At 47.4% G+C, this 14,373-nt stretch overlaps 1 protein-coding gene across 1 annotated transcript in view; it reads right to left on the bottom strand.

The window, feature by feature from the left end:
* Positions 1-14,373, bottom strand: part of Itpr2 (inositol 1,4,5-trisphosphate receptor type 2) — a 190,111-nt gene that overhangs the window by 171,377 nt on the left and 4,361 nt on the right. The gene's annotated exons all lie outside the window — the stretch shown is intronic.

Raw genomic sequence — 14,373 nt, 5'->3', positions numbered from 1 at the left:
ACTCAAGACGTTGTCTAATTCTCCACCTTGTTCATTACTTCTAACGCATGGCCGGCCCTGAAAAAATACTGCTCAGCCAAGCACTGATGGCTCCCGCCTGTCATCCCAGCTGCTCGGGAGGCTGAGATCTGAGGATCACGGTTCAAAGCCAGCCTGGGCAGAAACACCCCCGTGAGGCTGATCTCCAGTAAACCACCAGAAAACAAAACCGGAAGTAGAGCTGTGACTCACAGTGGTAGAGCACCAGCCTGGAGCAAAAGAGCTCAGGGACAGGCCCTGGGTCCAAGACCCGCTGCCAACAAAACAACAACAACTTCAACTGGGAACGATCAGCCAAATCACAGGGGCAAACTTCCTCCCTAGGAACAGACGCCTCCTTCATCATCCAGATCTGGACCAGATCCCATCTCTACAAAATAAGATGCGCATTTTCTCAGGCACTACTGCTGCTGCTTTGGTTTTTTTCTTAGCACATGCCCCTCGTTCCTGTTTGGCTGGCTAGAAGGTGGCTGTCCACCGGCTGTCCAGCACGCAAGAAAGGCCGTTGAAGAGACTTCAGGACTGTGTTTTCTTAAAAACAGGAAGTCCTACTGGGTCAAGAGAAAGCAAACTCTAGTCCTCCGGGCTATGCGGAATCCAAAAGGCTTCAGACAGTCCTAAAAATACCCCCACACATCACACTTCAAAACGCCCAGAGACCAAGGGCAGCTTCTCCAATTAGTGCAGACACGCTAAGAATTCCAAATACAAGGGTAAAAATAGCCCAGCCTCGGCTTAGGGCACGGGGAAGTCGTACAGCCAGCAGCAATGACGTTTTCTTTCGTTCCTTCATGCCTTTCCATTCCAACAGAGAACCACACTCCCCCGGGGCTCACCTTCCCGCTCCCCAGTAACACAGACAGACTGGAACTAAAGCCGTGATCCACAGACAGGGACCCTGCGATCCACACCCAGCCCTGCTCCCCGTGACTGACCGGCCCAAGGAACTACTCCATTTCTTCTGTGAACACCCGGGAAGGAAACGCTTCACTGTGACCATTTCTAGTAGGGGAAGTGGGTCTGGAGACCAGCAAAGGGAGCGTCTTCTGCAGGGAGAAGCAAGCAAGCATTCTAAGAAATGCCCAGTCACTGATGTTCAGAATGGCTGTGGTTGGAACCGTTGAACGAGACCCCCACGCAGCCTCCTCTTTTTATTTTACAACACCCCTTAGTCATGTTTGAGTTTTTGTGTATTCCTGTATTCACTCATGTTCTGTGTCTAGGGCTGTCCCTGAGCTCTTCTGCTCAAGGCTGGTGCTCGATCACCGTGCACATGCTATTGTATTGATGTGTAGTAGTTATTCATGACGATGATGTATAGATATGTCGTAGTTAGATGAGTAACCTATTTGGTTATCTCTGTCATCCCTAGCTAATTTTCTTAGACGCCTTGCCATATTGTTTTTATCCATTTTAACCTCTCTTCTATAATCAGTGTTTCCTAGGTTAGTCTAGCAGCCTGAATCACCTGCTGTAATAATAATAATGTACTTTTGTGTATTGCAGAAGTATGGAATTTAAAGCTCTGGGCTTGAACTCCGGGCCCAGGCACTGTCCCTTGGCTTTTTCATTCAAGGCTGGTGCTTCTACCCCTTGAGCCGCACCTCCACTTCCAGCTTTTTGGTGGCTCATTCTGCTCAGGCTGACTTTGAATATTCAGCTGTCAGACTCCTGGGCAGCTAGGATGACAGGCATGAGCCACAGGTACCCAGCTAGAATGTGGTTTTGCTTGTTTTTACGCCAGTACTGAGACTTGAACCCAAGGATCCTGAGGATTTTTTTTTTTTTCTCAAGACTAGCACTCTGTCCCTTGGGCCACAGATCCACTTCCGGCATTTGGTAACATGCTCGCTTTGAGCACAGAAGTTCTGGGACAGCGCCCAGGCCCTGAGTTCAAGCCCCAGGACCAGCACAGTGGGGGAGAAAAATCTAAACCTGTCTATAAAGACATCAAAGTACATTTTTTAGAAAGTAACTACAGGGAGAAATGAACAAGTACCCTCGTTGTGGGCAATTTCAACACCCCTCAATTACTGATAGGGCAAACAGAAGGTGGTACTGGAATTGACGTGGCAGATTGTAAGGGGCAGATACAAAACACACATCTCCCTGTGGAAATAGGTGAGAACTGGGGAAAGTCCTGAACGATTTTACAACATACGCTTCTCACATACCGGCTCTGTCTCTAAAGGGCAGCCTAAAATTACAGGCTTTGTTTGCTTGTTTTTTAATTGGCATACATTATGCGTGGAGGGGAGAAAGTGTTTCTTGTCCCATTTCCACACACGCGTGCAATCGGATCACACTCATTCTGTCTGCCCTCTCCCTTCCCCTTCTCCCACAAAATTGAGGAAAGGGAGGGAATGGAGGGGAGAGGAGGGATGGGTAAGGTTGTTGAATTGATATTGTATCCTTTGTTAAATGGCCACTCCTTGTTCGACCACTCACAGATAATAAAATAAATTAATTAAAATGAATAATAGTTCCAACAGGTTTCATTGCTGCAGGCTTGCTTTTTAAGAAGGAAAAAAAAATGGATGTATGGATGAAATGTTAACTTTAATTTTGAAGAAAGAACTGTCCTGACTCTGAAATTTCCAAGGACACTGAAGATCTGAACCCAGAGGAACTTGGTGAAGGCAAATGTGCTTTAAACCTGAGCGTGTGCTTTAAACCTGGCTGGGGCTGAGGGAAGGAATTGTGACAGGTCAGGTTTTGTCTTAAACTGGTTCCCTCTCAAGACGGAATTAAGACCCAGCTCGGATTGTTCAAGAAACAGCAGAGGATGGGTGTATGTTCAGATTACTGGTGCAGTGTTCATCTGAATTTCAAAGCTACATTTTACCCTATTCAAACTAGCCAATCAGGAGCAGAGGGTGAACCTGAGCTCAGCCAATCCGAGCAGAGGGGTGGGGCCTGCTGGGTTAGGTATAAAAAGCCAGCAGCCTGCCTGTTCTTGTCTCTCTTGTTGGCCAGACTTAGGGCTGATGTCCAGACTTAGGGCTGATGTCCAGACTTAGGGCTGATGTCCAGACTTAGGGCTGATGGCCAGACTTAGGGCTGATGGCCAGACTTAGGGCTGATGGCCAGACTTTGGGCTGATGGCCCAACCCTTCTGAAGAAGTCAATTTTGCTTTGCTGGAAAAAAACAAATTTAAAAAAAGCATGGCTGCAGAATACGTAATGTATCACTTACAGTATAATGCTCAAAGGTAGACAAGATTTTTCTTTGTGCCAGTACTGGAATTCAAACTCAGCGCTTCCCGCTCCCATTCACTCAGCTTACTTGGTCATGGCTGGGGCTCTATCGCTTGAGCCAAGCCTCCAGTCTAGCCTTTCTGTGAATTAGATCCACACTGGACAGTAAAAAGCTTTGCAAAGACCCCCATCTCCACCTGGCCTTGTCTGTCTGCCTGTCATTCTAGCTACCACGGAAAGCCGAAAACAGACAGAAACACCTGGTCAGGAAGCAAAACCCTATCTCAAAATTAATCAGCGCAGGAAAAAACGGGCTGGGGGAATGGAGGCCTCAGAGAGCCAGAGCCTGCTAGCAAGCACGAGGCCCGAGTTCACACTGCAGAACCGCCAGAATGAAAAATAACTCAAAAAAGCACCGATTCTCTGGCCTACACGGAACTCAGGAAAACCACAAGCCATGCTCCGATGGTAGTCTGCCGTTAACCTTGATGAGTCACTTCATCAAGCCTTTACTGTACTGTAGTGTACTTCCACTTCTGGAGAGAGAGCAGCCGCATATTAAAAAACTGCCTTAACTTTCTACTGTGTGTGTGTGGCTGTTCTTGGACTTGAATTCAGGACTCCTCACACTCTCAGTAGACTTAATCTGGATACCTGGGGCTTGAACTCAGGGCCTGGGCGCTGTTCAAAGCTAGCAGTCCACCATTTAAACCACAGCTCTACTTCTGGCTTTTTGCTGGTTCATTGGAGATAAGCCTCACAGACTTTCCTGCCCGGGCTGGCTTTGAACCGCGATCCTCAGATCTCAGCCTCCTGGGTAGCTGGGATGACAGGCGGGAGCCAATGGTGCTGGCTCCAACGTATTTTTTAAGCTGTGTTTTTAGAGCCACTGTTTTCAAGGTTTGGCGATGTTAACCAAATGTGTTGATTTCCAGTCTGACTTCCAATCATAACTCAAACCTCCAGTTATGCCATTGGAAAAGTCACAAGGAACAAATGTAGATCGAATAACACACACACAACCTTCTCCACTAAACCAGTCTGTTCAGCTTTGCATATTAAGTCATAACGCCATTCATAATTATAAATTACAGAGAAAAACAGCAAACAATTGTTCGATTATGAGTGGCCTTCAGATCGTACACTAAAGGCTTTGAAATGAAAAAGTTACAACCATTTAAACTGAGTCCATCTCCTGCAAGGAGAATTAAGAATTAACTTTCTGCAGGTGTTGGTAGCTCCTGCCGATCATCCCAGCTACTCAGGAGGCTGAGATCTATGCGTATCATGTCTAGAATCCAGCCTGGGCAGGAACGTCCATGAGATTTATCTCCAATGAACCACCAAACAGCCATAAGTAGAGCTGTGGCTCAAGTGGTAGAGCGCCAGCCTTGAGCTGAAGAGCTGAGGGACGGCGCCCAGGCCCAGAGTTCAAGACCCAGGACTGACAAAAAAAAAAAGTTCTAAATTCAAGCCCAGGACACACACACACACACACACACACACAGAATTAGAAAACCTTCACAATCTAGCTTTGCTATTCCATCTGTCCTGAGCACAGTCGAAGTTTACTCGGGGTTTAAAAGTTGGGATTAACCAATAGGAATATTAATACATTCCTTCCTTTTAATTTTCAACTTTTTTTTTGGTGGTGGTGGTACTGGGATTTGAACTCAAAGCCTCACATTCATTGGGTTTTCTTGCTCACAGCTGATGCTCTACCACCTGAGCCATGTCCCCAGCCTGGGATTTTGCTGGTTAGTTTAAAGAAGGACTCTCATGGGTTTTTCTGCCCAGTTTGGCTTTGAACCTCCATCCTGCAGATCTCCGTCTACTGAATAAGCTAGAATGTACAGGCATGAGACACTGGAGCCCGGCTCAAAGTAATTTCACAGGTAGTTCCAACAGTAAATGGTCCCTGATAATCCTTAACAGTTTTGCTTTCAGAATGTTCTAGGTTTCAGTGTTAAGTCAAAGAAATGATCTCTCTTTCGTGCCCTGTTTGATTCAATGTCCTAACTCCTGCATTCTAAGGTTAAAATTGTTAAAGACAAACTTGAAGTCTGCTGCCTTTGCTGGTGATGCTTCTGATGTTTTCCCTTCTGCTCAGCGCACCACGGAACACGGGATCTGACCCCCTTCCACACATGAAGAAGAGGCTCTTCGCTGCCAGGGTTAATTCTAATCCAAGAACTGGCACCACGCCGGGATCCCTGCCTGAGAATTCTCCGCGACGCCTCAAGCCTGGCTATGGAGGAAACGTTTTCTTAAGAGGATTTGGACGTTTACAACAGGAACAGAAAAGTCTGTCATAGGAAATGTTTTCTTTTCCTTCCATTAATATTACATTTCCTTCGCCCGGCGCTGGTGGCTCACGCCTGTCATCCTAGCTACTCAAGAGTCTGAGATCTGAGGATCGCGGTTCAAAGCCTGCTGAGACAGGAAAGTCCATGAGATGCTTCTTTTTTTTTTTTGGTCAGTTGTGGGGCTTGAACTCTGGGTCTGGGCGCTGTCCCTCAGCTCTTCAGCTCAAGGCCAGCGCTCTACCGCTTGAGCCACAGCACCACTTCCGGTTTTCTAAGTGGTTTATTGGAGATAAGAATCTCAGGGACTTTCTTGCCCTGGCTGGCTTTGAACTGTGATCCTCAGATCTCAGCCTCCTGAGTATCTAGGATGACAGGCGTGAGCCACCAGTGCCCAGTGTGAGACTTTAATCTCCAATGAGTCACCTGAAGTGGTGGGCGCTGTGGCTCAAATGGCAGAGCGCTAGCCTTGAGCTCAAAGAGCTCAGGGACAGCGCTCAGGCCGAGTTCAAGCCCCAGCACCAGCAATCAATCAATCAATCAAACGATAAATAAATTGCTCTTTTTCCCGAGTAGTATCCCAATGTGATTAGCTTCTACGTAAAAGTTGTCTCCAATTTGTCTCAAATACTATTCAAAAATCATCTCATTTTTTTCTGAATGTTTATTTATTTATAAATATTTTTCTTACTCCTAACAGGGTCAGAATTTAAATCGGAATTCTTGGCCTACAGGAGAGCTCAAAGACAGAAGCTTTTTGGTGGTTCATTGGAGATCAGAGTCTCACAGACTTTCCTGCCCAGGCTGGCTTTGAACCACAACCCTCAGATCTCAGCCTCCTGGGTAGCTGGGAGTACAGATGTGAGCGCTTGGCACTCTGCGGAAAGCAAGGTTTAATAACATTATATACTAATTATATAATTCTAACTGCCGAGCATTTGAGATGCATGTTTGTAGATCTCCAGGTAGTTAAATACCTTAATAAAGGAGACTCATTACATCAGATAATTCCAAGAATGATGTAATGAAGAATAAACAACATTGACTTTTCTCCAGAGAGCGAGAGAGGCGAAGAGCTACCGTATATTTCAAAGCATCAAATATGCATTCAACAACCCGTAGTGTGCTAAATGAAACACACCAAACCCCAGCTGGGCTCAAGGGTTTGTGCCTAAATATGAGGATCGCAGTTCCAAGCCAGCCAGGGAAGGAAGAGTCTTATGAAACTCCTCTCTCCAAGTAACCACCAAAAAGCCCGAAGGTCTCTAGGCGCTCACACACAGTGAGAGCAAGGGAGGTACATTCTCGGGAGAGGAGCAGAGAGCAGCCTGTGTGTCTCTGATCACACAAAGTCTTCCCTAGCGAGGTGAACTCCAGGAAACGGAAAGAAGAGGGTTTTTCTTTTTTGCTGATTTTGTTGTTTGTCTATGGGACTTTGGTGGCCGTGAGGGGGACACAGAAATGCAGAGCCAGAGGGTGAACACATGCAGCCCTGGTCCTCCCTGGACACAATGTGGAAAATGAACCCCACCACTTCTGGGTGGGGAGAGAGTGAGGGAGGGGGGGACACTGTCCAGAAAGAAACGAACTCGTGACCCGACTGATGTAACCGCCACCCCGCGGTTTCAAATAAAAATAGAAAGCCAGAAGTGGAGCTACGGCTCAAGAGGAAGGAAGGGAGGGAGGGAGGGAGGGAGGAAGGAAGGAAGGAAGGAAGGAAGGAAGGAAGGAAGGAAGGAAGGAAGGAAGGAAGGAAGGAAGGAAGGAAGGAAGGAAAATAAGGAAGAAAGGAAGGAAGGAAGGAAGGAAGGAAGGAAGGAAGGAAGGAAGGAAGGAAGGAAAATAAGGAAGGAAAATAAGGAAGGAAGGAAGGAAGGAAAGAAGGAAGGAAGGAAGGAAGGAAGGAAGGAGGAAGGAAGGAAGGAAAATAAGGAAGGAAGGAAAATAAGGAAGGAAAGAAGCCAAACCCCAAAGAAGAAAGAACGCAACCCCCACTTGGACAACTGCACTCTGAGGAGAGCCACAGAAAACAGGGCAGAGGTTACCACGGGCCCAAAGGGAGGCGGCATCTGAAGGGGTCAGAATTTTTCTGTCAAATGACAAAGAAAAAAACCTTTCTGGAAATAGGAGTCACTTCAGATAGTGCTGGTGTGTCCTGTAGATAGATAGATAGATAGACAGACAGACAGATAGATAGATAGATCTATAATCACGATGGGCCTTCTAAAGCCATTATCAAGCTCCCTGCTGAGGGGTGAGGGGGTGCGCATGCTCAGGCCTCCGCCCTTTCCCCCAGATCGCGCCCTGTGACGGTGCTTTTCCCAGTGACGTGGGGCCACTGGGGCCTGTACGGGTAGGAGCGACCCATCCCCACCCCGGTGGGAGCAAACGGTATTGACAGCTCCACGGCTCGTTTGGCTTGCTTGTGCTGGTGGCCAGGCTTGAACTCAGGGCCTGGACGCTGCGTCCCTAAGCTACCTTTCACTCCGTACGGGCGCTCTATCATGGAGCCACCCCTCCACTTCCAGCGTTTTGCTGGTTCAGGGACTTCCCTGCCGGCCTGGCCTGGCTTCAAACCGTAATCCTCAGCCTCCTGCGTAGCTGGGATTACAGGCATGAACCAATAGCAGCTGGCTTATAGACTCTGAGAAGAGGCATGCAGGATGTGGAAATCGTCAAGCCCCCGTCCTGTAAATGGAGCAGAGACAGGGCTTCCACAGCCCAGCTCTCCACCGCCCTCAATTGTTGAGCTTATCACACAGGTTCTTGGAGCTGCCCCAGAAGCTAGACCGAGACTTTCCTTCTGTGCTGACACCGCCAGAAATGGGTAAGACCGAATCTGACTTGTAGTAGCGGATAGACTTCCGTTGCTTGTGAGTAACCCTGGAGGTGCTGGACGCGGTGGCTCACACTTGGAATCCTCGCTCCTCAGGAGGCAGAGATCTGAGAATTCAGGTTCAAAGTCAGCCTACGTGAACAAAGCTAGGATTTACGTGGGTCCTAGTGAAGGCTAGATTTTGAATCTCATTCATTCTTCCCTGCTGTAACTTATGGTACATCCTAAGGATATTTAAAATGATTCCTGTTTATAGCTTATATGCGGACTGGGAAGGTGGCTTAGTAGTACAGCATTGGCCTGGCATGCGTGAAGCCCTGGGTTCGATTCCTCAGTACTACATAAACAGAAAAAGCTGGAAGAAGCACTGTGGCTCAAGTGGTAGAGCACTAGCCTTGAGCCAAAGAAGCTCAGGGACGGCGCCCAGGCCCTGAGTTCAAGCCCCAGGACTGACAGAAAGAAGAAAGAGAACAAAATTACAGTTTATACTCTCATTGAACATGGCAACAAAAGATTCAAAGAGAGGCCACTGAGTGCATTACAATACCGGGGTATGCTGTACCGCTCTGAGAGACAGCATCACACTGAGAGCAAGAGCTACCGTTAGGTAGATAGAGACTGAAAAATCGGCAGACGTCTATGACCACATAAGAAGATGCTAAGCAAAATGAACCCCAAGATAGGGAGGGGTGTTATCTTTGCTGCTGCTGTTTTTAATGTGCTCATCATGTACAAGCGCTGTGGGCGGAGCAAGCACGCATCATAAGCCAATCAGCACAAAGCCTGGGGGAGAGGAACCCCCCTCTGAGAGGAAGCCAGGGGCTGGTTCCGGGGTCCCTGCTGCTTTCCCAGCTTTCCTTTCATTTTCAAATAGACTTCCTCTGTATCTTAACTGCCTTCCTGCCCTCTAACTCTAGAATAGAGAAAACACCTGCTCCCCCATGGTATCAGTACTTAACAGTTTGGCTTGGTTATCCATACGCACTGCCCAGAGTCGTTGTGAGTGCATTGCATGCTTGTTTTAATGGAGTTGAGATGTGTAAAATAGATGTTATATTACTATATTTACATATGATTGCATTGCATGGGCTAGCGTATGTACTGGGTAATATATATAACATAATATATAATATATTCTATATGATGGAGTTGAAATATATAAAAATATATAATATTACTATTGTGAGAGACTCTTATCTGCAATTATCCAGCAAAAAGCCAAAAATGGGAGCATGTTTTAAGTGGTAGAGCACCAGCCTTGATCAAAAATGTTATCCAGCTGGACACTGATGGCTCACACCTGTCATCCTGGCTGCAGATTTGTCTGTAAAAGGTGCAGGGAAAATCCAAAACATGAACATGCAAGATACAAAGAATTCTCTTCTTCCCAATAAACAGTGTGTGAGAACAACGTCTGCCTGTAGCAATTATTCCATCATTACTCACGATCACCAGGCCGCAGAGAATTAGAGAACTTTGATTTGTTTCATTGAGAGCCTAAGGTGTCTTTAGAACTCCGCCATTCTTCAATCACAATGAAGAGATCTTTTACCAGTGACTCAAGCATCTTACTCACAGGCAACAGCTCAATACGCATGTTAAAATTCCAAGAACTGAGATAGGAATTTAGGTTATGTTTTGTTTCCTTCCTGAGCCTTATTAAAACAAAAAATAGTAAAAGCAAGGGTAGTTAGGTAACTGTCATCCCAGCTACTCAAGAGTTTGACATGAGAGGATTTAGGTTCAAAGCCAGCCCGGGCCAACCTACCCAAGATATTCTTTTTTTTTTTTTTTTTTGGTCAGCCATGGGGCTTGAATCTGGGCCTGGGCGCTGTCCCTCAGCTCCTCAGCTCAAGTCAAGCGCTCTACCATTTGAGCCACAGGGCCACTTCCAATGTCCTGGTGGTTCTTTGTAGATAAAAGTCTCATGGACTTTCCTGACCAGGCTGTCTCTGAACTGCAATCCTCAGATCTCAGCCTCCAGAGTAGCTAGGATGACAGGCGTGAACCGCTGGCGCCTGGCCAAGGGACTCTTATCTTGGATAAGAAGTGGAGCTGCAGCTCAAGTGGTACAATTCCAACCTCCAGCACAAAAGCTAAGCAATGCACAAGACACTATGTTGAAAATGAAATTTAAACTCTGGGAGAGGGAGAAGTTGGGGAGGTGGGGTGGGAAGGGATGGTGGGAGAAAAACAAAGGAGGGGGTCACAATGTGCTCATGTCTCTGTACCCCTCTGTACAGTATCTTTACAATAAAAAAATATATATTTAATCCTTTGTTAAAAAGCTAAACAAGACTGCAAGATCCTGAGTTCGAGTTACAGTAAGAAGGTCAGCACAGGGCTGGGCAGGTGGCTCAGTGGTAGAGCGCTTGCCTGGCATACATGAGGCCCTGGGTTCGATTCCTCAGCACCGCATAAGCAGAAAAAGCCAGAGGTGGCGCTGTGGCTCAAGTGGTAGAGCACCAGCCTTGAGCTGAAGAGCTGAGGGACAGCGCCCAGGCCCTGAGTTCAGGCTCCATGACTGGCAAAAAAAAAAAAGAAGAAAGTCAGCACATAGATAGGAAGGAAGGAAGGAAGGAAGGAAGGGAGGGAGGGAGGGAGGGAGGGAAGGGAAGGAGGAAGGAAGGAAGGAAGGAAGGAAGGAAGGAAGGAAGGAAGGAAGGAAGGAAGGAAGGAAGGAAGGAAGGAAGGAAGGAAGGAAGGAAGGAAGGGGCCTTCCATAAGGCTTTGGGTTCCTGCTGAAATGCTGCTTCCTGTTCAAATTCTTCTCCCCATAATGCCCTGGGTGCCCACTCAAACACTCCTTCCCATCATGCTCAGTGCCACTCACCCGGGGTGGGGCAGGCACAAGCCATCAGCCAATCAGCACAGAGCCCAGGGAAGGGCCCCAGGAGGAGTCCCACACTGCATAAGCAGTCCTTGGGAAGGCCAGCCCGGACTCCTCTTTGGAGCATCCAGTCATGATTATGGTATCTGAAAAGAGCGGCCTTAGATTGCGGCTGCGGAACCTCAGTCTTGATCCCAGGGCCAGTGATTTCCCTGGGTTTGCCAAGACGTGTTGAACACCTCCTGTGCCGCCGGAATTGAATCGGCACACAAGAATTAAAAGCTCGTGTGCTGGGGCTGGGGGCTCATGCCGGTGATTCTGGGCACCCAGGAGGAGGAGCTCTGAGCATCGTGGTTCAAAGCCAGCCTGGGCAGGAAAGACCAGGAGACTCTTACCTCCAATGAGCCAGCGGGGTCGAGTGGTAGCGTGTCAGCCTTGAGAGGAAAAGCTAAAGGACAGTGCCCAGCCCGTGAGTTCAAGCCCTAGTCCTGGCATAAGGAAAAGTTGCGTGTGCTCTTGATCCTGGTCCTACACAACAAACAGCCCAGGTGCAAATGTCTCCACGTCCCCCACGCTGCCAACCACAGGCGCTCGAGGGACCACTTCCCCTCTGGGATAAGGATTTACAGCTTAATACCCAGTATCTCTTTGCAACATATCCTCAGCACACCAGAAAGGGCTCAGGAAGACTGAGTCCATAAATGAATGCCCTAATCATTCCCTCCACAGCAGATTCCTCACAAAGCACACCATTAGGAGTCGTCACCAGGCCAGAGTCATCATGTGGACATATTTTCAATTTGGTGATTAAATGTTGTTGGTGGGTTTTATTTTTTTCCTGAACAACTTGATATTTTAACTCCTTCCCTTCCTTCCCTCCCTTCCCTTCCTTCCTTCCTTCCTTCCTTCCTTCCTTCCTTCCCTTCTTTCTTTCTGTGCCAGTCCTGGGGCTTGAACTCAGGGCCTGGGCGCTGTCCCTGAGCTTTTTTGCTCAAGGCTGGCGCTCTACCACTTAGGCCACAATTCCACTTCTGGTTTTTTGGTGGCTCATTGGAGATAAGAGTCTCATGGACTTCAAGCCACAGTCCTCAGAGCTCAGGCTCCCGAGTAGCTAGACTTGCAGGCGCGAGGCACCCGTGCCCGGAGTCAAGTCACTCTCATTTGAAGGCTTCAGGTATGTGGGTGTGTGCTGCTATAAACTGTAAAAACAGCTACTGTTAACCAAGCCTTGATTTGAATTCTCTTGTGTGCCAGTAATGGGTGGGGCTTGACGCAGGAATCTGCATTCTCACCTGGCTTTTTTGCTCAAGGCTGATTTTCTACCGCTTGAGCCACAGCTCCCACATCTGATTTTCTGGTGGTTCATCAGCGATCAGAGTCTCATGGGCTTTCCTGCCCAGGTTGGCTTTGAACCACGATCCTCTGATCTCAGCCTCCTGAGTAGCTGGGATTACAGACAGGTGTGATCCCTCGACACCCAGCTTTATTTGAATTTAAAGGGTAAATCTATCTATTTCAAAGACAGTCTCACACACACACACACACACACACACACACAAACTCCTCACCCACGCGAGCAATGGAAGTAGACTCAGCCAATAAAAGTTTCATCCTGAGTTCAAAGATTGGTAAAACAAACTAATGTGCCTTACATGTGTAAATCGGCTCTAAAATCAGACTGTGTATCTACTGCATGAGCCAATTAGCCATCGAATTTGGTGAGTCTGGACGGCCAGACGGCCATGTTCCCATCATACATCTTAAAATATCAAGGACATTAGGAACGATGATAAATCTGTGACTATTTCGATAACTTTCCATTTCCTTCTTGGTGCTTTCCCTCCACTGACCACCATCAGGCAAAGCTCTATGTGTGCTTTTTAAAATGAATACTGTTGGTTCATTTTTCTTTCAATGGGAGATGGATGGAACCCTGAAAAAAATCTCAGGACAATGTAGTCCTGAATATTAAAAACATGTCCGCTTAGGGGGAAAAAAAATCACAATGCTGTGTACAAAAAAAAAAATCACCAAACCAACACAGGCATGTCCCAGGTGGGGTTCGGTTCGATCTCTCAGGATAAAAAGATTACAGCTGGGCCGGGCACTGGTGGCTCACACCTGCCATCACAGCTACTCAGAGGGCTGAGATCTGAGGATGGCAGTTCAAAGCCAGCCGGGGCAGAAAAATCCATGAGACCCTCTTATCTCCAATGAACCACCAAAAAGACAGAAATGGAGCTACGGCTCAAGTGGTCTAGCACTAGCCTTGAGCACAAAAGCTCAGGACAGAGCCCAGGCCACAACTTCCAGCCCCAAAAGGCCACATGCTAAAAGCTTAGCACTATGGGCCATGGGGGGCGTGGCCTTGGCGGGGAGGGCGGGGCCAGCCCTTCCCTCCTCCTCTCTCTGATTTTCACTGGAAAAGCAAAGCCATGCTGTGGATGGTGCGTGAACTGAAAGCTCCAAATACAAAATACATTTTTCTTTCTTATGCGTTTCCTCAACTGTTTTGTCATGATAATGGGAATCTGATGGAGGCGAAATGCATCAGATGCCATAATGCATTAGTTAAGACCTGACAAGCCCAGGGCGGGTTATTTCTCAACAGCTGAGACTTTTCATCCCCGAATTTTTAACAAAATCAATAAATACATAAATATATAACACAGCACCCCCCTCCCCGACTTTGGAAACTGTCTACATGGCAACTAGAACCAATGAGATGAAGATTAAACCATGGACAGAGATGTCCCTTTAGAAAGCTGAAGGAACTTTGCCCAAGTGGCTCAAATACTTTCTGAAAACATCTCACACGTGTTGGCAATGTCATCTGCGTATCTCATGAACGGCGAATGCTCATTAAGGAGATAATTAGGCTTAATTTTATAGAGTGAGGAAATGTTCATTAAGTTGATCATTAGGCTGAGCCTAGTAGCTCATGTCTGTGATCCTAACCACTCAAGAAGCTGAGCTCTGAGGATTGAAGTTCAAAGCCAGCCTGGGCTGGTAGTGGAGCTGTGGCTCAAGTGGTAGAGTGCCAGCCTTCGGCGGAAAAGCTAAGGGAGAGTATCCTGGTCCACAGTTGACACATAAAGAATATATATACAAGCATGTAGGCTGTCTTTCTATTCAAGGGCATTCGGGCTTGTTTTTCTCGAGGCTTT

This window comes from Dipodomys spectabilis, unplaced genomic scaffold (assembly GCF_019054845.1).
Source record: "Dipodomys spectabilis isolate Male_0828 unplaced genomic scaffold, ASM1905484v1 ptg000613l, whole genome shotgun sequence".
NCBI classification, from domain to species: Eukaryota; Metazoa; Chordata; class Mammalia; order Rodentia; family Heteromyidae; genus Dipodomys; species Dipodomys spectabilis.
Note: the sequence above shows the minus strand (reverse complement) of the source record. Positions and strands in the feature narration are given on the sequence as shown.